Source organism: Tribolium castaneum, chromosome 4, assembly GCF_031307605.1.
Source record: "Tribolium castaneum strain GA2 chromosome 4, icTriCast1.1, whole genome shotgun sequence".
Lineage (NCBI taxonomy): Eukaryota > Metazoa > Arthropoda > Insecta > Coleoptera > Tenebrionidae > Tribolium > Tribolium castaneum.
Window position 1 is genome coordinate 10104063 of NC_087397.1, and position 26337 is coordinate 10130399.

At 31.1% G+C, this 26337-nt stretch overlaps 1 protein-coding gene across 1 annotated transcript in view; it reads right to left on the reverse strand.

Annotated features, from left to right (window-relative positions):
• LOC657944 (lachesin) overlaps window positions 1-26337 on the reverse strand; it is a 103110-nt gene that overhangs the window by 60115 nt on the left and 16658 nt on the right. The window lies entirely within an intron of this gene.

Sequence of the window (26337 nt, forward strand, 5' to 3'; positions counted from 1 at the left end):
CATTTTTAATTATGTTGCTTTTTTTTGCTTAACACCATTGGCTCTTTGATTTTTTGTTTGTTAATTTGCTAATTCAATTAGGGTCGTCTTTAATAATTAAAAAACAAAAAATTATTGCTGTATCTTCTTTATCCACATTCTAGTAAGCTGTTTAAAGTTAAAATTTCTATATCATCACATTTTAATAAAGTAATGTCTCAACTTGCGAACATCCTGTATGATCTAAAAATTTTGAAATTTTTATATACGCTTTCATCTCCTACTTAGACACATTGCGATCAGATTCCTAAAATCCTTAGAAATATTAATTTACACAAATACACTCTTTGGATTAGATTTTTCAAAAATCTTTTTACTTGTTTCTTTTTTTTGAGTCGAAAGCCCTTATATATCAATATCCCAATTTTTTCATGGGTATTATCTTTACAAATAATAAATTAATGAATACAAATACCAATTTATTCTCATGAATATAACTTCAAAAATGATGGATTTTTGTATTTAATTCACTTAGAATTGACAATTCTAAAAATTTTGAATTACACATCTGTTCTTTTTATCCGAATGTCCAAACAACAATTCTCATGGTAAAATGTCCAACAAACCTAAAATACGCGTTTTTCAGAAATAGTAGATTTTTATATTTAAGCCTCTTCGGGAATGACATTTCAAAAATTGATTTTTCCATTTTTATTAAAAGCTTTTATTTAACTTGCTTTGTTGTCTGTCTGTCTGTTTCATATTTTTAAAACAAAATTTGAAAGAGTTTCCGTTGTCCCAAGGAATTAAAATTTTGCATACTTACTTAATCTGCGTGACAATGTAATCCTACAGTTAAAAAAAGTCGCTTTTTTAAATTCATTTATCTTGAACAATAGAGTATAGATAGACACATAATAGAGGTTAGGACGTTTTTTTAATGCTAACAGATGTTTTCTATCACATACCGCTAAACAAGTTTGCACAAATCAGCAAAATAATGGCGTTATAATAATACGGCGAAACTAAAAAAAACTTTTAGAATAAGTAAAGACTAACAAGCAATAAATAAACAAAATTAAAAAAAAAATTTTTTAAAGAAAAAAGATTTTATTTAAAAGATGCTCTAAGAAGAAAAATATAATGTTTTTCTATTAGAGCGGAGTAGTTTTTTTACAAAATAGGATTATAAAATATATAAATGCTTTGGGAACAGTCATAATCATAAGTCATAACAATACGGCATTACAGAATTAGTTTCTTAAACTGACCACTGTTTCCAAAGCTAATCCTAATTTGTAAGAAAAAATCTCCTCTGATAGAAAAACATTATTTTTTTCTTTTTAAAACATCTTTTAATTTATCAAACGCCCAAATACACATTCTTATAGATATAAGTTTAAAAATGACGAAATTTTAAACTTAACTTAATAGACGCGTTTTTTATCTTTAACCAAAATTCCAAGTACCATTTTGTACGGATATGATTTTTAAAACTACGTATTTTTATTTAAATCTTAACACCACATTTAACCTCCATAAGGGATGATTTTTTGAAAATCCTCAAATTCTTGTTCCTTTATTCTTAACATAAGCTCAAATACCAATTTTCATGAATATATCATTATTATTTCTTTAAAAATCACGTATATTTTACTCTCTTAATGTCTTCTTAGTGAAACTCTACTCCCTCTAAGAAACGTATCTTCCAAAATTTCATGTTTCTGGGTTCACTAGTTTAGGTTGAGCGTGGTCTGTCAGTTAATCAGTCACGGAATTGTTTTATATTTAGAGATTAGTGTGGTGTCCATTTTCCTTTTGTTGAAGACAAATAAATGAAATAAATGATCATTTCCGGTGAGCTTGTTTCCATCCGTTGGCACAATATTTCATCACAAAGGCACGTAGGTGCACACATCAGATTCAACCAGAAATTGTTTACACAAACGATCAAAGATACGCTTTGTTCGCGCATATATTCATATTTGTAATTCAGTGTAAATTGAGAGTGAAGGAATATTTCATTAAGTGAGTAAATAGTTATTATGTCGCTGCATTTCCCACTTTATGCTGGTTTATTATTGTGTGAATTTTTTGCCGAATTAAAATAGATTTGAGCTTTCGGTGGAATTCATGGCTTGTAAGAGATACTTAGTCGCGCAGCTCTTGGCTTTTTATGATCTCTACAGATGTGTTATTGGTAATATTACACTTCATTTACTTTTTGTGCGTCGGTGGTTCTGATTTGCACACATTTCCCGTTCATATATAAAATCGGATCCAGGCGGGCTTTATTGTTGCGACTTTTCGCTGGATAATAAAAGTGAAACATGACGAGGCAAGAGTTGAAGGATTTTATCGCACTTGTTATCGATTGTTTTACATAATACATCATGTTCGTTTCTTTGTTTTCGTGTCACGCAACCGGGAAACATCTTACATTGTTTGCTTTTTTTTGTTTATCTTTATAAAGACAAACTTTGCCATTGTGAATCTTGCAACTTTCCGAACTGAAAGCATAAATTTCTAAAGGGCCGCTTGAAGAAGTTAACGCAGAAATTTATAGATAGATGGGAGGTTGACGAGCTTGTCAACGTCACTTATTGCATAGTTTCATCAAGAATTTTTATTGCGGCGCAATCGATATTCGGATTATTTGCCACGAAAAAAGTTGCCTAAGCTCTCCAGAGGACATAATGGAAAAAATGCCGGTAATCCGAAAAGCTTCCAAGCAGTTTTGGGAATTCAGGACAGCCACGACTAAGCCACTCTTATCCCTAATCCAATTAACAGAAAGAATAAAATTTTTACGTTATTATAACAGACAATATTTAAACTCAGCGAGTGGGCGGCCAAATCTCAAGTCATCACACCCACCGGTGTTTCAGATTTTATATAAAAAGGGAAAAAATTAAACGCTTGGTAAAAATTATTATGTGAAAACAGTACCTACTACAAACGATTATTTACCAATTCAGTGGTACGTTATTGGGAAGCATGTGTAGATTACGGGAAAAATCTTGGAAAAAATCCCAAAGTCACAATTTAAAAAATCTGGAGCTACAAACTTATTTTGCTAACTTTTTCACTTTTCATTATTTTTTAATGTTTCTATGTTTCACACTAAATACTCGTTCACTAACAAAACATTGAATAATTATTTTTAAATGTACTATTAGACATTAGCCTTTTTATGAATTAAAGAAAAAATAAAATTTATCAAAAAAGTCACAATTTGTAAATGTGCCAACACTGGGAATTATTTCCTAGGAAACCGTTTCAAAAATAATTTGTTTTTATTGTTGATTGAATTCCACATAACATTGATTTAAAATCCGTTATTTATCGATAACTTTAATACAAAGAATTTTTTTTACTATTTTTAGCTTTATATGTTAGCAATTTTCTACATCACACCATTAAGTTGGTGCGCCGGTTTTTGAGCATCCGGTATTTAGAAAAAAAGTATTAGTGCAATTTTTTTCCAATAAGAAGGGGCAACTACTACTTAAACACGTCACTGCATTTGTCCGCTCCATTTCATTAAAAATCATCATAAATTTTTATTAAAGTGTTGGATTTTAATCCCATCTTCACATCGTAAACTGTTTTTAGCTCCTGTCTAGCATATCAAATAATTAGCTTAGCAAGTGGGTGTTAAATACCTAGGTGGGTATAACGTATTATGAGTTGGATTGTTTTTTTCGTTTTTGTTGTTTCGTCTTTACCTTGCATTTGCAATATTTTACGTAGTATTTTAGCTACTATTTACAATTTATTTTTTATTTTTTATTTTTTATTTATTGGAAAAGACAATTAATTACCTAACAGTTTATTAGTGTCTTATAAGAATAAATGATACCACTGACAGCGCAACAGGACAGGCAACTAAAAATGGATATTTATGTGAAACAAATCCCACATGTTTCAGTTTTTACTTTCATTGACTTTTCAAAATGTTCTTTGTCAAATGGTTCATTTTCTGTAATGTATTTTGCCGCATATTTGTTCTCCAAAAAGTTCGAATATATAATATTTATTTTAAATTGTTTTTTGCATTTTTATTTCTCTAAAAAGTTTACAAGAACTAAGGGCGGATAAAATTTCAGTCGTTATTATTGCCATAAGGTGACGTTATTTTTCAGTGGACTCTGTTTCTTCTTTTTAATTTACTCATACATAGTTTGTTATAATAATTTCTCAATAAATGAAATGATTTCTGTATGTAAATTACCACCCCAAGGTCTGACTTGAGAAATTTTTGTTAATGTATACCACTGTCAGCTTCTGCAATCAGATGCTTATACCTGTGCTTATTCAGGGTGATTCAATAGTGGATTATTTGGTTATTTCTGACATTTCCTAAAATGCAACAAAAAAATACTAATTGCACTTACACTTCGATACTTCGTCTTATTTTAAAAACATTAATAAATTAATCTTGGTTTTTTGTTTTTAAATAATAATATAAAAAAAATATAAAAATATAGAATAATATAATAATAATATAAAAAATAATAAAATAATCATTCTGTACATAATTTGTTTATTTCTATAGTTTTGATAAACGTTTTAAATGATAATCCAAAAATTTAGTCCAATCAATCAAGACTTAAAAATGCTTATATACCTGGACATATACTTACAGGGTGAGTCAATAATGGGTAATTTGTGACATGTCCTAAGATGCAGTCAAAAATACTAATTGCACTTACCACTTGGATACTTCGTTTAATTTTTAAAACTATTAATTACATCAATCTTGCTTTTTATTTTTTTTGAAATTTAGAGTTCGTTTAGGACTATACGAGTTTTATGTTTTTCGAAGAAAGAAAATGAGTTTTTCCACTTTTCAAAAATTGTTATTTTTATTTACTATTGTTTTACATGTCAACTTGATTTTAATTAAATTTTAATACAGCATGTTACACAGTTGCATATTAAAAAAATCAGAAATAACGCTCTGCCGTATTACGTTTGTCGTTTAGAAAATCCTGCAATTTTGTCCTTTTGTCTCCTAAGTTATAGTCCTCCGTAGCTTGCACTGATACAAAGTATTTCACATAACTTTACGAGGCCGTCTATCAAGAGATCGAATGAATATGATTCTAATGTATCTATTTTAGCCACTAACTACCCAAAAACGTTGTAATTTTTTAAACGGGTGAAAAAACTAGACAAGATTAACCAATTTTTCAAAATTTGTAATGTAGTTCGTATCGGAATATGTATTCTTGGTGTTATTTTACAGGCGCAGGCCTCATAAAATTATGTGAAACACCCTGTATTATACTCATATGACAACAAATTTAATGCTGACACCTTCATTTTTGTGGGAAAATATAAGATTTGGTAAAAATGCTTTTTTAACAATGCAATATTTGCCAATAAATTATCTCAAACAATATTTGAAACATGAAAAAAATTGTAAACACCGTCTGTAGACATTAATTTGGTTTACATTACTTTAATAAGCGTAAAACGTATTGTTTTCGAGATGTAAGCATTAAACGGCATCCATAATCTTGCAGAGTTTTGTAGTCGGAAAATCTGTTTCTAACTGTGGATGGACTAGTGTCCAGGATTGAGTATATTAATTTCCGCTAATGTTGCGTGCGTATTCTTGACGCGCGACAAATTCCGTTCTTTCGTTGGTCTTCATGTGACCGAAGAGCTTGATAAAGACCGAAACAGGCGACGTCATTAATTCGCGTCCCTTGCATTGTCAAGTGTCATCATGATTATGTCACGGGGGGTGAAACAGCCCATCAATCAGCAAAGCTCCCTCCAGGCAAGAGAGACGGAAACAGGAGAAACTATTCAATGCGCTCTAATCTATCAGATAAGGTAATAGCAGGCCTTACATGTCCTTCGAGCGATTAGGAGGTCGCAGCTATCGCTCGATCTACATCTAAATGTAGCAACATACGAGCCAATACAAGCCCAAAACTCTGAAATATTTCCATTGTTTGCCCTCACTTTGAACCTTTGACAATGGAATGATGTTAGGCAGAAAGGACGACCGATAATTAAAACTCAAATTGAAAAAAGTCGGCGGCAGGTGTAACAGGAATTTAGTGGTTGTTCTGCGGATATTATCGATTGTCGGGAAAGCCAACATTGGCTCGATAAAACAGCCGTTTAAGTTAATTTAAGGAAATATTGGCTCCGTGTCCAATGAATAATTTCGTCTATTACCCCGATACAAATAAGGAAATCAGCTCTATTACACCGGAAAACATCATATCAAGCATAAGCGCTGCCACAGACTTAATTAAACAAGCACTCATTGTGTGTTAACGTTTAATCAACGTCGAAATACGAAAAGCAAACAAGAAAAACAATATAATAGCAGAATCCACACCCAAGACCACATACGAAGTGTTTACTAATCTATCGCTTTGTCAGAACGGAACCCTCACTGTGATCTGACACGACCACACAGTTTGCAAAGCCAACATTTTCACTCAACTATCGTTCTTGCAGACGCCGCAATTTATTTAATGTAAAGTCTAGATCAGAATTGATGGCACGACGAGTTCGTCACGCACAGGTGGAACTTATAGAACCAATCGTTGCAGAAATTTTATAGGGCTATTCAAGTACACTGAAAGGGATGGACATGACCTGACCCTTCAAAGAGCCCACTCAGATCCTCCGCTTGCAGAGGACGTACCTCTAATCGCCCAGAATGTGTCTACTTTCATAATTAAGTCCAAGTTTGTTTTTTCCCGGCTAATTACGTGATAAATCGGACCTATTCCGAGTCAATTAAATATTTATCGCCGGTGGTGCTTTGTTTCAAGCAACGAGTTGGACCTGAAATAGACTACAAGTCGGAGTTTTTTGCGTTAAATATGTAGGTGTAAGGATAAGAAAAAAGTTATAACAAAGAGCAAACAAAAGCGGTGAAGTCAATGCCGGGAAAGCTCAGGGGATTTTTACCTTGGCATACAAGAAATGTAAATCTTGAGGGATAAGAGCAACATTTTCAGATTTGGACTTTGAGGGAATTAAGGCCTAAGTGCTGTTTATTAGAATTTTGTGGGTTAGTGTGGCACAGCCACCGAAAAATATAATCTCACTAGGCGAATGGCTTATGAATAAAACTGGTCTGATTTGAATACATAATTTTCAATTATGGAGCACCGTCTTTTCACTTTGCTCCGACACTGTATGTTTATTCATTTCCTGAAATAAACCCAGCCATTCAAGGTGAAGTCTTATAGAAAATTTCCACCTATTTATTGCTGATAACGTCTACGAGGAGAGCGTCCCTCGTCAGATGAATAATGTAATGACAGGATCTGCTAGGATTATTCTAAATTATGCATCTCGCTGACAAGATTTAATAATAAAATATTAGACAGGTCGGAGAGTGTCTCAAATTCCTGTATTTTTCCTATGAAATCCAATCGACTTTTTATCCGAAAGCATCGGATTTAGATAAACCCGTCATAAATAAACATTTTAAAGTGGATGTAATAACATTTTCCTTTATCGGATTACAACGACGCTCCGGCTTTTGGATTTCGTCCACTGCTCCCACTTATAGTCAGACGAAAAAACGGATAATTTTTCTATTGTCACCCAAAGTTTTTTCGAGCAAAAGGCGCACAATAAAACTACGAAATGAGGGAGTTGTAGTGTGTTTCAGTGTGATATTAAAGAACCCTCTGCTTTATCTCACCCCTGCAGAAACAATGTCAGAATTCGTTGCTCCAAACAGGTGATAAAATGTTCCGTGTTTGTTTTTCCGCTTGTTGCAACATTTCGCTCGGTTTGATTTAATGTGGCACAAAAATACCTAAACAAATTTAAATAGTTTGTGCCATTAGCACAGTTAGTAGATATGTTGTACCGTTTGAAGCTCGTAATTGAACGAAAAAATTAAAAATTAAAGCCAGTCGTGACCAAAACAACGATTCCACAAATAATTCAACTATCTGCAAGAGGAACACAATAAACAGGAACAGCCTTAAAAGCATTCATTAATTATTAGCGCAAACAGAAGTTCTTTCTAGTTAGAGACACGTTTCTTGAGTTTTTGTTCGAGCACAAAAAATGTATTGCTACATTTTGCTATTCAATCATTAATACGGCCTGCGTTAAGCAGTTTTTCTACCTTTTTAGTCTGGATATAAAATGTAGTCGCGAGAGTTTTATTGGAATAAAAGTGCGATCAAATAGGGGCTGAGCACCCGATGGCGGAGCACATAAAAACGGGATTGTCTGTGAGGAAGGAGAGACCCTATAGACCGGACATCGTAGGCAGCTGCCAGGATGTGTGATTACCTCGGCCAGGGGTTGTAAAACGTACGTCGTAAACGACCGATATCCGTGTCCGGAGCATTCAGTTCCTTCAGAACGCTACACGCCATTCGATAAGTTTTTATCCTCCGGAGCTAATTCGACACACTTTCACCTCGGACGAGGGCGGATATGCAAATAGGGTTAATGAAGACAGTCCGACTTGATTAAAAATAATTGCCAACGAGCGCTAAATACCCGCCGAAAATAAAGGAATTGAAAATTTGGTGGATGCGCCGGGATAAACAGACTACTAACGATCCGAAAAAGCTTTATACTTTGTTTATCAATTAGAGGTATTATTTTTTTTAATTATAGTTGTTTTTGCTGCATACTTCAAAAATATTGCGGTAGATACACTGAGGTTTATTTTCCTGAACATAGGCGTTTATATGGAACTGACATGGACTTTTTAAAACTGAACAGAAGATAATACGATTAATACTGATACGTGTGTTTTGATGTTCAGCGAAATAAATTCTTCACCATATAATACAGAAGATCAATGAATTATAGTAATGCAGTGAATAGAATTTTTTTAAATTGAACATAGGATTAATAGTGTTGTGTGTGTTATAGTTATGTTCAGCAAAATAAAAATTTTAGTATATACAGGGTGTCTCAATAATAAAAAACTCTAAAGTTATGTTTTTCTAAATGTTTTTTTTAATGTAGCTTTTTATATAGATGTTTTTAAACCAAATTTTTATGGTCGAATTTGATTAGTTCTTGAAATAATTCAATTTATTGACAAAAACACGTTTAAGAAAAATTCAACAAAAAAAAATTCTAAAAAAGTGGGACTTTTACTATTTTAAAGGCACAAGTTTGAATTTAAAAGGTATAATTGTTTTTTAGCTTACTACAATCAAGGAAAGGAGAAAAAAATGAAAAGGTTTGTTGTAAGTTGAATAACTTAAAAATTTTAATTGAAATATCTTGTCTTTTATTTTTGCATCGAAAAAATGTTTAAATTGTCTTTCTAGAAGCATAGCAGTTGAATGCCTCTTGGTGATTACTTAAAAGATATTTAACTTGAAAATTATTTTCTATTGTTTCAGTTGTAAAAAATAAACTTTTAGGTATTAATAATTTTAATGTTAATTTCAGACTATTCCTCTTCATTTGTTACAGTAAAATAACTACAATTTTAACATTAATACCAAATTTTTAAATCCCCGGAAAAGTTTTAACAAATGATATGTGGTAGAGTTGCTATGGTTATGGTATACTATGGTGACAAGAATGTTTATGAATAATGTGCATTATTGCTGAAATTTACTTTTAAAATCAAATATCTTTTTTGTGATTTGAAAACTTAATTTTTTAGATAGATAATTTAATAATCTTTGAGAAGCAAAAAAATTAAGGTATTCTAAAACAAAATTTCTCTCAAATTTTATTTATTGTTTAATTTAGAATACTGGTTTCGTTCTGACCGCCTTTATTAGTCTTTTTCCAGAATTACATGGAACATCACTTCATTTTATCACAAGACTTTACGTCAAAACCTTTACATAAAATTATTACAAATAAATTCAAACAACATCACAATTAATACCACGGGTAAATTTTGTACAATGTGTTTAGAAATGGTTGTTAATTAAGTCGTCTATGAAATTAAACATTCCAGGTGCCGCTTTGTTCAAATAGATATAGTAGTTTGAGTAATGTCATCTCTGTCAAATTTTTGAATTAGTTTTTTCTCACTTTTATGTTTTTTTTCAGTAAAGTTGTTTAAAGTGTAAGGTTTGTCTTTAATTGTGTCTTATATTTTCGTGATTTTTGTTGTTGTATACTGTTTTCTTTTTAGATTCAAAGCCTTTTTTTATTATTTTGAAGGATCTGTCACTTTGACGGCATTCACAATTTAAATTAGAAGGCACATTACGTTTAAATTTTATAGGTGACTTGATGAACAACCATTTTTGAACACATTGTATAATTGAGTTAAAGTTGTATTCCTGTCGTTTGTTTGACAATATTTTGTCTCCTACGTGTTAAGTTGGTTTTCTAACGTAATGTTGGTTTGAATTTTCTAAAATTGTTTGGAATATTAGCTTATACTGAGTGTATTAGAAATACGTAAAATATAACAAATCGAAATGTGTTCCTGACGCCTATGGACACAAAAATTAAAGTATTTATGAAACTAATTTTGTTGTGATACAATTTCTAACAAACTAATTATTAACAGTGACCGTCATGTTTACAAAAAAGAAAGGAGGAAAACATTGAAAATAATAAATAAGAATTTTACAAAATCTTATATAGGAAAGTTGTTGTACTTGATGAGTTTTATTATGTGGTAAAATTAGCACTATCTAAGTTTATTTGCTCGTTCAATTTGATAGTTTTTTCCTTTTGTCTTCTTTTTATTTCCAGTGTTTCCAACGATGTCAGTCTCACTACTTTTCTAAGGAGTGTAATATTCGTATATTGTTCTCGTCCAATACATGTTAGGCTACCTTCAAATGCTCATTTATTGCCGAATATTTATTGTTGTTTTTATGATATTTAATTTTTTATGGTGATTTCTTTTTTCATAGTTGTTTTTATGTAAGTTTTTCCCAAAAATTTTTGTTATTTTTTTTTTATTTAATATTTCAAACATTTTTGGTATTGTCTTTTTTTTGTTGGATATCTTCTACTTGTATAATTAATTTTTGATAATTTTTTTTTATCGGTGGTTTATGACCATTTATTTGATTATTTGTGACCTTTTGTCTTTTCTTTTGTGTTTCTGTTTTTTGTGTTTGTTTCTATTGTTTCTAATGACGTACGAGTTGAACGCTGCTTATTTTTTTAATATTGAGACAGTTGAATATTTACCGCAATAATTTTAAATAATGCAGAAACGCAGCTATAATCAAATAAAAGTACGGGTTATGGACCTTTTTCGGATCCTGTATTTTCAGCCGCGTCATCAGAATTGACACTAATGTAACATGAAATATAAATCACATGCAATGTTTGCATTTCGGTTAAAATTAGCACAAATATCATCAAAGATAAAATTGGGTTCGTTAATGTTGTCGAGCTTTCAACAAATAATTAAAATCGACAATAAAACAACTCCTCTTCAAACTCGTCGAAAATTTATCCGAACCCTTCGCGGCGGCCGCAAACTTTTATTCGCTTTGTAAATTAGCTGGAAATTTTGTGAAAAATGCCGCAACCTGTTACGACCACGTCGTGACCATAATTTAGTGCTACATAATGAATAGCAAGAGGCTGCATTGCCAGTTTTGTAGTGCTAGTCGGTGACTGGCATGTCATGAAGTCGTAGCCACCGGAATATAAACTACTGCAAAGAACCATCGTGATAAATTCTGAATGCATCTTGCCGGAGACTTGATTGAGTATTCATGCAGGGAGCGAAGTGGCCGCATGCAGTAAAATCCCTGGACTTGTTTAAGGAAAATTTTTAGCAAAATTTTCTGCAACGGGGAGTAATAATCCCAAAAAATCTAATGAAAGATTCAAGGCTTTGTAAGGGCATGATTAAAGGGATAAGTACCGTGCGAGCACAATCCGGGGTGCGCTAAAAGAGCAATAAACCGGCGAAACGACGACTATTAAAAAAATTCATTACCCTTTAAATAATGAATTGTAAAGAAGCTTCAAGTTTTGATCAAAATCACTGTTTCGTAGTGATTAGCTCTAGTCGAAAGGAAGATTCCATTTTATTGGTGGCAAAGCTTCCAGTTGTAAAAATTCAAACTCGAGGAAAATTCAATAAACTTTATGGAGTTTTCCAGCTTCCCTACTCACTTTAAATTAATGTAATATCGATGCGTTCAATATTTCCAGCATTATTTCCGGTCCATTTTTATGAATGATTAATATTTTTTACTTTACGACAAATAAAATCACTGGATCTACTTGTTTGATCATTTTATTTTATTGCGGACGTTGCTATAATTTAATATCCATTAATATAGAAACTTCTGTCATAATCCCGGTATCATAACTAAACACATTTAAATTACATTAACACCGAACTTCCACTACTACATAATGTTCGATCAATAGTAATTTAGCGACTGGCTTTTACCACTTTTCCTGCGTATTATCCAGATGAGTAGTGATCAAAGTTTTTTCAAATTTGAACAAGTCAGTAACGTTACTCTTAAACTTTCCACATTTCTGCTTAACCGAAGCTAAAGCAAAAATCATTAAATGTAAACGGTATATGAAACCAGACGAAACAATAATTTGCCCGGCGCATCCACCAATTTTTAATTTTATGACTAATGGGATCATTGAGTAAATCTTAAATTTTTCACATTTTTGCCGAACTAAAATCGTTGAACGCAAACGATGTATCAATAACACGCGGAACATGTAATTTTCCCGGCGCATCCGCCAAAATTCAACCGGAAAAACTTTATTGAAATAAAGTTTTATGACGAAAATTGCATTAATTCGAATGCCGGTTGAATTTTAGTGATCACTAGCTTTAATGCAATTTCATTCAGTAGAGTTTTAGTGGCAAAATTTTAATTTAAATTTCAAAAACTGAGGTAAAATATACCTTTATTTAATTAAATCAGAATATTTAGGTCACATTACGAGGTTTTTGCATTTTTTAGTCAATTTCGGTGAGTTTGGGTTACGTGACTGTTCGAAAATTGATTCGGTGTATTCTGTCACGAAATTATCTTTCAAGAGTCACGGACATGATAAATGTGTTTCTAATTCGTTAATGTTTTCCATCTCGTGGAATATAATTAGGAAACTTGAACTATGAACGGATTCTTTTTCTCTTCATTTAAATTCCAAATGAAGAAGTGTGGAATACGTCCAGATGAATAATTCTGCGTGTAGCTCTCCATAATTTAGCTAATCTAAGTCAACCTGCAGTAAAAATCTTGCCCATCACTTCCGCTGTCATAAATCGTCGACATTATATTTTAATCTCGCAGATAGCGTACCTGGCCTTGTTCAAAAATATATATTTTTATTTGGTTTATCTACGCTTCGTGCTAATTAAGCTGGCCAGGATTTATCTGCATTGTATGCGAATTCAAAGTTAATCTTGCTTTGATTTGTGACTTCCACGATTAATTGATATGAATTGCGTTTGGATTTTAGCTGGAATTATTGCTCGAGCTGGCAGACAGTCACGGCAAAATGCTTTATTTCACAACGGCAGGACGCCCACCACTTTGACAGGTTTAAAATAAGTTTGTGCAAGTTTTAATTCTTAACAGGTGTTTATCAAGTGCTAAGACGACGTACAATTAGTTTTAGAGTTGCGAATTTGCTAACAACTTCCGAATTGGCTAAACTGCCTGTGAACGTTTTTGCTCACCTGCTCCAGTTTCAAATTTGAATTGCCAACGTTTGTAATTAAAAGTTTTTTCAAGTTTTTGCTTCTAAGCTAATTGTTTTGACACATAGCGCGAGTTTGAGTTTATTCCCAACCTGGAGAAGTTTTTCTGCTAACCCACTTACTTCATTATTAATACTCGAAGAAACAAAGAGTGAGTAAATAGTTTCAAATAATACGGAGTTTGGAAAATTGTGAAACAAAATTACGCGCCGCTTTGTTCACTGGGATAAGCAATAACGCGGTCGCTGCCACTCGTGCAATTTAAAAAACTCTCAATTTAAATAATGCAAACAAACTGAATTTCTCTGAACGCAGTAAGCACACTAACGTAAAAACAACGTAAAGAAAATACGTTAATTCGGTTGCAAAAACGTTACTTTTACCTTTGAACAGATCTAAAAATTATACCAAATATTATATTTAATAAAAAATGCAGTATGAAAAAGTATTACACCCTCAAACGTTGGACTGTTAGAACGGTTAAGTTCTTTATGGGGCTGATTGGTTTAAAGTTTTTTATAAAGACGGTACTTCCGAAAGCCGTTATCAATTTTCTTATTTTAAATAGTAAACATTGCTTCCGAAATATTTAAAGTTTTTTGAATATTTTTGGTTTTCTGTCTTCAATAACAGTGCCGTTTGTTAAAATTTTGTTATTCTTTATAGACATTTGAAAGAGAAGGTTTAGATCTTTTCTTTGGTGTTTTCAAATTTCTAAAAAAAGATAGCAATTCCCAAATTCTTAAGAATAAGTTTGAAGAATTTTAAACTTGCATAACTCAAAATTTTTATACGAAATGCCACAATTTTTATTTTATTAAATAGTAGAAAATTTAATTTTGCATCGATTTGTATTAACATTCTCTTTACCTATGTTTAACAGTTTTCGAGGTATACGAACTTTTTTTGAATTTGAGAAATTCATTAGCTATAGCTCTTTTCGCATAGGTCATGGAAACGTACTTAAAATAATATAAGAAATCAAAGTTTTTAAAATCTAAATTTAATTTTTTTATAACGGAATAGAAAGCAAAATTTTGAATTTTGTTTATTTAATGAAAAATCTTTCTTTGTTAAACTGTGAAAAAATATCTGTTGTTAGTAAGCAATTTTCAGCAAAGTCAAAAAAAAACAACAACTTGACAGTTATTACCGATAAGAATATGGATTGCGTATAATTTTGTTAAGAAATATTTCTTTGGAAAATGTGCAAAAATATTTGTGGATAATAAGAAATTTACAGCAATGTCAAAAAAACCAACATAACTTGTAAAAAATTTTTACCGATATTTATCGGGAATTACTAAGATTGTTCCAGAATTCAATTTTCTTAGAATCAGTGGATTAAATATTAAGAATTGAAAATTCTAATAAAGATATTTATCTGGAAAATGGCACTCAGTCATAATTCGTTGAGTTCTGCTTAATGAAAATATTTTCAAGATGGCTGCACTTCCGGTTACACCGGAAGTCGCTATTAACTTTTTTATTTGAAATAGAAAGTTATGATTTTATTGCGTTTTTTGGATTAGTTGAGTTATTTTAAGGAAGTTTTTATCAGCTTTTTCTATACCTAAGTTTTACTGTTTTCAAGATATTTGGGATTTTTTGAAAATTTTTGAATTTGTTATCTGTCAGTTAAAAATCGGTAACTCGCTTAGTTTTAAAGATTTCGTAATCATATTTGGAGAATTAAAAAAGAAGGCCTATTTTTGTTCTTAGGTTTGTTCAAAATTGAAAATGAGGTTAATAAACCCAAAAATTTTAAGGTTAAGTTTGGACTTTGTTATTCTTTAGAAAGTAGAAATTTGAATAAACCAAAAGAAAGATTTAGGTTTTGTATTTCAAATGGGCTGAAGAATATTTCTAAATTTTTGAAAATGGTAGAGTTATTGATTTTTGAACTGAAAGGTGCAAATCTAAAAAAAAATTATAAACACTAAATATTTCGTAAATGGCTAAACTTAGGTATAGAAAAAATTATGGTCATACACAAATTTTCAGATGACTATCATTATTAAAACTCCCTATATTTCTAATGTAGAGTTTAGACCACAGTCTGTATAGCCTGTAGAAGTTGTTCAAAAACAAAGTTAAAATTTTTGATTTTGTAAACTTTTTTTTAATTTGGAACACACTAAAAATAAGATATAAGCTTATATTTTTGACTCTCCAAATACGATTTCTATAACTGTAAAAATGGCAGAATTACCGATATTTGAAAAATGTAAGATGCAAATTTAAAAAAAATTAAAAAACCTGAAATATTACAAAAACGGTTAAGTTTAGGTATATAGAAATCTAATAAACTTCTTTGAAATAATTTGAGTTATCTAAAAACGCAGTAAAAAACTTCTTTCTATTTAAAATAAGAAAGTTAATACCGAAAGTGCCACCAATTTGAAAATATTTTTATTGATCAGGACCTAACGTATTATGGTTATATGCAAATTTTCAAATAAATATCATTATCAAAACTTTTAATACTTCTAATGTGCGGTTTAAATGAAACAGTTTGTTTATTATGCGTTTTCTCTATAATTAATTGATACGTTTGTTTATATTTCGTTTTATTTAAATTATTAAATTAATTTTATTTTAATTAAAAGATTACATCAACCAAACGCTAAAGAAACGTAGTCATACAACTAAAAAGCATCATTGTAAATTTTAACGTATAACGTTATATAAAATTTTAAGGTTAAAAAAAACGGGAAATTCGTGCCAAGAAAAAAATCATTTAGCAATAAATAGTTTATTCGAATTTGTTTGGAATCACATTGCATTTGAGAGCGAAATGTTCGAATAGTAAGGAGGAACATTAATTAAAATGCGTCTCCGTTGTGAATTTATATTCAGAATCCGCAGATTATTTTCCAGAGATATATCATTGTCGTCGCTATACAATGACGTAACGAATGGATCCATCCGAAATGCGAGCAGAAAAATTAATCTACGGCTCTGTAAAACAAAATCCGTGTATTCTGTGAGTGACTTATGCATGCGGATCTCGATCTATAATTTACTGCTCTCTAATCGATCACTTTTCTATCAAACGCTTGTCCGCTTCCGGTCTCCCGGAGTGGTCGAGCGATTGTTACAAAAGGTGACAGCGCTTATTCGGCAGAACAGCGGCAGTAGTCCTGACTCCAGCACTATTACGACATATCAACCGGCGATCAACCGTTATCTGCATACCTGGCAGCCGCAATCACTGCCGTTTCACTAAATTCCGGTGTCGTCGGCATTCCGGAGCCGAAAAAACCCAAACCGGAAAGCGTCACTCGCGTCTTTTTTATTGCGGAGCGTCTGGAGCGAGCGAAATTTGTGCAACGAACTCGTCACAAATTTACATAATATTCTTGTGCATTCGCTAAACCGATTTGAGCGCAATGCGCCGAACTTGTTAATTGGCGGATGACGTGCGAGTCATGTTTAAACAAGAATGCAACACTGTATGTTTAGAACGGGATTATCAGTGAAACATTAAACGAACCGACATTATCTTGTCATAATGTTTTATGAATAGATTTGCGTGCAGCTAGAGAATATATTTTACGATCGTACTCCAATAATGTCTAAATTAAACTTGCTACACATAAATTTATTACTACGCACTAATACGCAATAAAATACGACGATTTTTAATCTTATTAGGCGCACATTTATTATGAAAAATTGTACCGCAACGGGCATTAGGATAAATCACGCGGGGCGCAATTAGAGTGAGATATGTTTGATGTTTATTCTACCCGTCAAAATTCATTTTAATTCCACGATTTATTACACCGAAACATATCTACTAAAATAAATGTTATTATAAGCTTCTCTCAATTTAGTCTAAACAAAACTAGTGGTGAGTCCTAATTTTTACCTTCCTCATAACCCAAACAAAAATTTATGCTCTAGAAGACAGTTCCAATTTATTCTAAAACCACATTTTTTTAGAGGTAGGTACATTGCCTTGTGTCTAAAAACGAAATTCTAAAGATAGACGGCAAATAAATACAATGTTATAAAGACAAATAATTATTTTATTAAAAACAAAATAATACAAAAAGCCGTTGAAAATTACTGACAATTTAATAGTAAATCTTTATACTGTATTGTTATTCCATCATTAAATGAAACAGTTCCATATAACTAATTAGTAGAATGCCAATTATTCGATATATTTTTTGACACAATTTTTATTGAGGTAGGTTAAATAAATAAACTAAAATTTTAATTGGCTGCATTTTGTCGAATATGTTCAAAACTAAAAATATTATAAAAAAATGACGAGCGGATTGAAATAATTTTACGTCAAATCGGTATACTTTTGTCGTAAATTTTCGATCATTGCAATCTTGATGATTTTTTTATTGGTAGGTTTTGACCAGGTTGTTTTATTTGAACAATTTGCACAATTGTGACTCGATTACTACAAAATTTTGTCCAGAAATAGAAAATTAACTAGTAAAAAGTTCTACCTAGTCATTTGAGATCAACTCTATTTTCTGATTTTTTATTTTTGATGTACTGGAAAAGTTAAAAGTGTACGTATTTTGTCAAATATTTCTAAACTACAAGTTTTATAAAAAAATAAGATCGATTTGAAATCTTCAGATAATTTTACGTCAAATTGGCATTGACCAAAACTTCTGGTTATTGTAGTCTTGATGATTAATTAATTAATCTTGATGATATAGAGTTGGACTTCTAAAAATAGCTAAAGGTACAAGAGTACGAGCTTTGGCAGATGATTCACAGTTGCAAATGAATTTTGTTCTAGGACATTCTCTATTGCTAATTTTGCGCCTAAAATGGAATAAAATGAAAATTTAATGAAATTTTCATAAATGTGAAGTTTTGCTCTGCTAGCCAAATAAACGTACCTACAATTCAGTGGTTCAGAATTTAAATGTGAAAATTGATAAATTAAAATCTTTTTATTGTGCAAGCTTCTAAATGCCTTAGACTGATTATTGACAAAGTTTTAGAATTTACTAATTATTGTGTGTTATTTGTTATTAATAGTTAATTATTCGACGAGTTTGAGTGTAAATCGGACGTTTTATTTCACGAGTGGTTTTTTAAACCTCGAGTGATAACGAGAAGTTTACCATCCACGAGATGAATAAATGAACCGATTTACACGAAAACAAGTTGAATACATTTTATTCTTTGAATTAGACTCAACAAGGCTTAAAACTGCTTAAAATCTGTTAAAAATAATCTGACGTTTCGTATTGAGAAATGCCAAACAGTTGTCAAAACTGTCTTACACAGGAGAAAAATCCGAAATTTTGACAGTGTCAAAGAATAAAAAATGTTATGTCACTCTTAAACTTCTGTACTCTAGTTGTATGTAATATCTTAAATATTATAGCATAAAAAATACATCAATTTTTTTTATTCTGTACATTAGGTATTCACATTTAAGAACAAAAAAAGTATTTGCTTTTTAGTAACTAATTTTGCTGACTGTTGTTGATAATAAGTGATAAAGAATTCTTTTTCTGTTCAATTTTTTACTTTTTATTTTAAAGAATTCTTTCTTATTTCCTGTATCCTTAAGAAACTGGCAATGGTTTTACTCTTTTTAGTTTTTGATTATTAAGTGATTTTTAAATATATTTTCATTTCTTAATTGTTTACAATTTAATTTTTGTATTTATTATTTTATATTTTCTATGAATTTTTTCATTGTGTTATGTTGAATTGCATCAAGCTAGACTTTGCTTATCTAAAATTATATTCAATTATATTCAGTAAAGGCCTTTTATTATTATTATAATTAATATTATTATTTGTCGGGAGAAGAGTAAATATAAACTTTAACCAAGGTGTTTTATTAGGATCATTTGCACAATTTTGACCGGAGAACCACAAAATTTTGCTCAGAAATAGATAAATAAAATTAAAAAAAAGTGTTACAAGTCGTTTTAGATCAATTTCAATTTTTTTCTTTTTAATCTTTGGCGGAATTTAAAAACAAAAATCGACCGTATTTCATCTAATATCTCCAACACCTGAATCGTAGAACAGAAATAGAATGGTCATTTATCTATTTCTTTATTTTATAAATTAATTAATTTTTTTTTGATTGGGCGAAGTTCCTAGAAAAAGGTAGAAAATAACGGTATTGTGGTTTGTTTTAAAAATTATTACATAAAGAGCTTTATCTTTTCGTTCTTGCTTTATTTTTATGAGTGTTGTAATTTTTGTAATTTTTTTGTGTTTAGGTGTTATATTAAGTGTTTTCATGCTAATAAAAAATTATGAAAAACAATTGCCGCGTATGAAATAAGTTGAGAACAAAATGATAACGTTCATTGTGTTTAATTGTCAATATTTTTTAAATTTTATTAAGTTAGTTTCTTTAATTTTAATTTATTTTTTCCTATTACTTGATAGCTAAAGACGTGTATTATTTAAAACAGTGAAAAAAAAGTTGGTTGTCATTAAAAAAATAATAATGACGTCACGACTCAAAAACGAATGACATCATAAATGTCAAAATGTAGCATTTAAAAAAATAAAATGGACCTGTTCAAAGATTTTTTGAACAATGACTAACAACAAAATTTTGTGCGTTACTTTTGATTTAATCTGTATAAAACGTAGTTTACATTAAAACATTATGTTTGCCTTACTTTTCATTACAAATGTGTGTTTTGTAAATAAAACATAATACACACAAAACTAAAAATGGTCAAAAAACCTGACATTCGGACTTCCGTGGTGAGTTATTTCAATTCGAATTCGTTCCTGGCCGCTAATTTTTACGGGTGTTGCAGTAAAGTTTCCAACGAAAGACTAACAAGTCTTGAATTATAACAAAGTATGTCGGGAAATAGAATTTTCTCTCAATTACAGTTGAGTTTCTTGTAACAGTCTAGTTACACCGTAAGATTAATTTTCTTTGTAATTTTATTTCCGGGATTGAGAGTAATGAAATAATTTGGGACGACTCGGGCAATGGAAACGTGCAAAATCTCAACCGAATTATCTTGTAACTTTAAAATTAAGCGCACAAAGTTAAATAAGAATCACAATTCAGTACACAGTTTTTAAAGTTGTTCTCCTAATTTCAATTAGTTTGGTTTTGGCGATGCATCCGATTCGATTAAGAATTCCGCCTTCGAAGCCCAATGACCACCTTGGATTTGCAGGCTGCGTCCTGTCGCAAATTAAACAATTTCCAGCTTCATTGTTATGCATTAATTCATTAACCGTTTGTCCCAGCTTTACACAAATCACTCTGTAATTTAATTTAATTGCTTGACCGAATAAAACATGTGTTGCTACAATTTAAAATAATGAATGGACCTTTTTACTGAAATTCGGTCTGCACTCTTTAGAACAAAACCGCATTTAATCCTCTTTTCATGCAAAATAAATAAACATATAGTTTAATTGATGTTTGTCCCGTTTTAATACAATAATGACCGTTTGCAATTTCGAGATGGGGCGATCCGATTAGAGCTCCACAGTGGCCTAAACACAGAACAAATCGCAATTATGTGAATACACACGTCATAATTTGCGATTATTCGTGATCCCGGTATTCTGCCGATTTTTAACTAAAATCAATTTGCCGCATTGCTACTAGTTTGTTTCAGCAGAGAGCGGGATAAAAATGTTTACCGATACTGTGTCATAAACTAGGGACTATAAAAGATTTAGTGGCTTAAATAAAACATTAAGCAGCCGTTACAGACGAATTGTTTTGAATACGGAAGCGGCTGAGGCGGGGGCAAGTGAAAATAGTGTAGATTGGAGCATCGTTCGAGGCTACTGCGGACTTGGGAGCCGCACATTTCCAACACGTGCGCCAAATATTGAGGCAATATGTAAGAGGCATTAGAAACGTACGAGAGGCGGACGTGCGAACACAAATTCCGGCGAATCAACGAAGAAAACCCATTTGGATTATTTATTGCCGATTTTAGCGCCGCAATCACCCGATGTCGAAAACCACTGCCAGACTCTAATTTTTCAAAAATTAGCCATACTTTGCTTGCAGTTTGCTTGCGTCAATTTTACGGCGCTGTGAAGGCCCTTATCTAATAAAGTGGGGCTAATCTCTCTTCACAACCCTAATGGTGGCCGTTATGTTGAGTTTATAGGTGTAAGTCAGCCGCAGTTGCTATATAAACATAAGATATGACACCGGAGTTATGTATGCATATGTGGATGAATGGAAGAGCTCCCTCGAGTCGTAACGCTGACAAATAATGCATTATAACGTTTCGAATTAATCTACAAAGATGCAGAGTCATTACGTGACGAAAGACTGAATTATTCTCGATTTTGCTCGTATGCTTTCGGAATAATTAAAAACTAGCGGAAACTTAATTTGTTTCACTAAAAAATTTGCATTAATTCTCGACGGAAGTTTTAGAGTTATTTTGTGACAAAACTGGTTTGATTTAAATGACAAAACGCGAATTGAAAGTTGGACAAACACGCGAGATAAAAGACCGAGCTTGTAATAGAAACCATCACGCTATACGTGACTGTGAAATTAGAAATTTTGTGGGAATTATATTTTATTTGTGCAAGTATGGCTTCCATTCGGCTTGGTTTTCACCTCACTCAAAGTGTTGACCTCAACGCTTATAAAGTTTCAACACAGTCTTTAGTATTTTCCTAATGAGATAAGAGGTTTATGGGACTTAGTCTAAGTTGACCTGACATTTTGCTTGAGATAATTTAATAAGTTGAGAACCATATAAGGACCAATTTATCGCCGTTACACTCGGATGTTTGACATCGACACCGTTGCTGAACTAATTCCATTAAATCAAGTTAACTGATTTAAAGTGACAAATTTTAAAGCACTATTTACATGTATTATGTAATATGTAATGTGTACACGCACATTTACAGAGTATAATGTCACATCACAAGTGAAATGATTAAGAACTACCTTGAGATGAAAGAAAGATTTGAAAGTTTGAAGTTCCAAAAAGGAACTGCTAAAAGAAAACACAAAAAACAAATGTTTTGTGGTATCACCGTTATTTGTGGAAAAATGTAAAAAGATGGAAGTTAAACGACTTCTTTTTAATAAGCATTAATAAGATATTGCTTTTTTCAAAATACTCAAATCTGCCCAAATCAAAGTAAAGTCTTAATAAAAACAACTTTATCGTTTTTCATCAAAATAGTCTTCGAAACAAAGTAAATTTTTGCGTCAAAAATAAAGTAATTAAAATATATAATCATTTACTTAAAGAAATGTTAAACGAGAATTCTAAAACAGTAAAGTTGAAATTAAAAAGTTATTTGTGTAGAAAATGTTATTATAACATGTCAGAATTTTATTCTAGAAATAAAAGATAATCTAAACTAGAAAAAACAGTAATATTTTATTTTTATGAATAACATTGTTCTTTTTATTATGTAAGTGTATAAATTGCGTTTTTAATATGAAACGAATTTAATATTGACGGATAGTAGATGTAGTAAAAGCTCTTACTATTGTTTTATTATTTTGTTTCTAATAAAATATACATTACGCTATCTTTTACTATCACAAGTAGAAGTATTTACTACATTTTACAAATACTACCCATTAACATACAAATATAATTATTTGTAGCAACAATAGTTTTGTAGTCTTGTATTTTTTGTGACATGTTCTTTGTCTAATGGATTTTTTCATATTAATATTTTTATAATTAATAATAATAATAATAATAACAATAATTTAATTGTAATTTATTATTATTATTATCATTATTATTATTATTATTATTATTATTATTAAATGATGCCACAGTTTCCTATCACTTTGTATCAAAGATCATTCACATATAACGTAACTAGAACATAACATAACATGAGATCGTATATGAAGTGAATTAGAGCAAGCTGTGCCTGCGGAACCTTAGCCACATTTTAACCGTTTATTTACGGCTGCACTTTTATGGTTATGTTGTTTTACGTTGGCCTTACAGATCTTATGATGTGGCTAAAGTTACGTATCACTTTCAGGGCATGCTCTAGTTCAGAATATTTTCGATCCCATGTTATAAAAATACATCGACATTTTTAATTTTTAAAAATCAGTGTTCACATTCAAAAGTAAAATAAAAAATTTACTTTTTAATAATTAACTTTTGCTCACCTGTTTTGCTGACTGTTGTTGATAATAAGTACTAAAGAATTTTTTTCTGTTCAATTTTTTTACCTTTGATCTTAATTTGTTTTTTGTTATTTCTTGTCTCTTGAAAAACTGGGAGTGTTTTTTTTAGTTCTTAAGTAATTTTTAAATTGATTTTTATTTCTACTGGTGCTTATAAACTGGCGCAGCAACTTATTGGTAGGCTGTTAAAAGCTTAAAAAAATCATAAAGTCATATTTTAAGAAATTTGGAGCTTAACGTCTTCAGTCTTTATTATGTGTAATGTTTTTATGTTTCATGCTAAGCAATTTTTTTCTAACATAGTGATGAATAATTATTTTTCAATTTACTATGAAACTAGCAGTTTTTTGAATTAGAAAAAATAAAATCTATCACAAAATGTTACAGTTTGTAGATGTGTTAACATTGGGAATTATTTCCTAAGAAACTCTACAAAACTTTTTTTCTTTATTTATTTAAAAAATCGAGCAGACTTGCATCAGTGCTTGTCATCACATCAGTTACAACCTAAAATAACGTTGTATATAATCATCTAGCTAAAGAACTGTTGAACGAGAATTTTAAAACAGTAAAGTTGAAATTAATAAAATGTTTGTGTAGAAATTTTTTCTACAAATATTGCGATAAAAAATACTCTAAAAAAACTGTGTTATTTTATTTTTATTAATAGTTTTTTTTATTCTTGTCTTTTATTATGCAAGAGTCTAAATTGTGTTTTTACTTTTCTTTTTTATTTTTTTTATTTTCGTACTCTTTTGTGACATGTTTTTTATCTAATGTATCTAATGGAATAAATCATAACATAAGATCGAAAATGATTTGAATTATAGCAAACTTTAGCCACATTTTAGCAGCTTATTTACGGCCGTACTTTAGAAGTTACGTTGTCTTATGTTGGTTTTACATGTCTTATGATGTAGCTACATTTACACCTTACTTTCAAGGCTTGCTCTAATTATTCAGAACATTTTCCATCTCATGGTATTATTATTGTTATTAGTATTATTTATTAATTCAGATAACTAAACAATTGCTTTCTTATCAAAGCACATTTCCGATTCAATTCGAATACAATTTTTTTTAAACTTAATTTGGACGAGTCGTCCAAACCCGCTTAAATATAGTTGGTTTAGTTTATCGGTCATAACAACGATTTAAACTCATTCTGATAAAGTCGAACAAATGGCCAATAAATAAAGCGAGTCGTTTTAAACAAAACCGAATTATGTAATAAAAAAATGTATTGATAACATGCCACACAAATCCCTCCACCACATCTGCACAAGATTAATGGCAGCTCAAATCTCAAATTGTGTTAATCAATTTTGACACCAATGTCCCGCTTTTTCGGGCATTAGCAAACGACGCAATTTTCCCTTAATTCGCGTAAGATTAGGTAACAACTGTTCCTTGCATTATTCAGCAATTCACGAAACTCTAACTGACGTGTGACATTGTAGCAAATTGGGTTAGTGTCTTGGTTTTACATCAAGGAAGGAAGTCTTGACTTGGCGCCTAATTTCCAGTTATTTTCCAAATTGCACGTGCAATTTTAAATTGTCGCGTCGGCCGGCGCTATTATTGCAATCGGGTCATCTGCTGACTTGCACTGGGTTGCATACGAAATTCGAGACTGCCGCAATATAATTAAAATCGAGGCGCATTTTGTATTGTGTTGGTTAAACTGACTCTCATTCCACGACGTGAGTTTCTTACTAAAAGAGTTTAATTAGATCGCACCCAGATTCCAATTATTAATAATTCATTCCTCTAGCCCGGCGCATCCACCAGAATTAAAAGTAATCAACTTGTGAATAAGATGTAAACTGGTGCAGCTCAATTGTATAACTAGCGCTTGATTACGCCACAACGAGCAATATATCAAACCTGTCTAGTTAATATTTCAATTTATTAAACGTTCAGATAATGAATCGACTGCTTTTGAGCTAGTTTGAAGTGAATCGACACAATTATGACGCAATTTAAGTTAACTTAAACAAATTGCATTAGTCGTGATTAAAACTTCTGTGTATACCACACTCAAGTTTAATATAATAATTCATATCGCAGATAGCATGACCTGAAAAACTTCCCCCAGAATTAAAAACCCATCAGCATTTCTCTTTATATCCCAACCCTCGAAATATCTATTTGTCAATATTCCGAAATCTGAAAAACTGTATTATTCAGCTTGAATCACAGTGATTTAGAGCCGATTTCTCCAAATACCCGTAAAACTCCTCGCAGCATATGGAATTTCATTTCTGTGATATGTTTCTAAACAAAACTTGTGGTATTAATTATTATGACACGTGTGTAGTTTTGTGAGATTTTGGGACTCCTCATGGAACACTTCCGTTCGCACAGCTGCTTCGTCAAGTTCGCTAACGTAATGAAGATTACCCGCCTCCGGGGACCATCTTCGAACTGGAAGTTAGATAATCACCGCTCACGCTGCTTTTATCGCAATACACCATATTCTCATCGCATGCTGATCATATGTCGATCTTGGGGAAGTTTGCAGTGATTTAAAACCGCTTCGAGGGAAATAAATAAGAAAAAAAAGTTACAA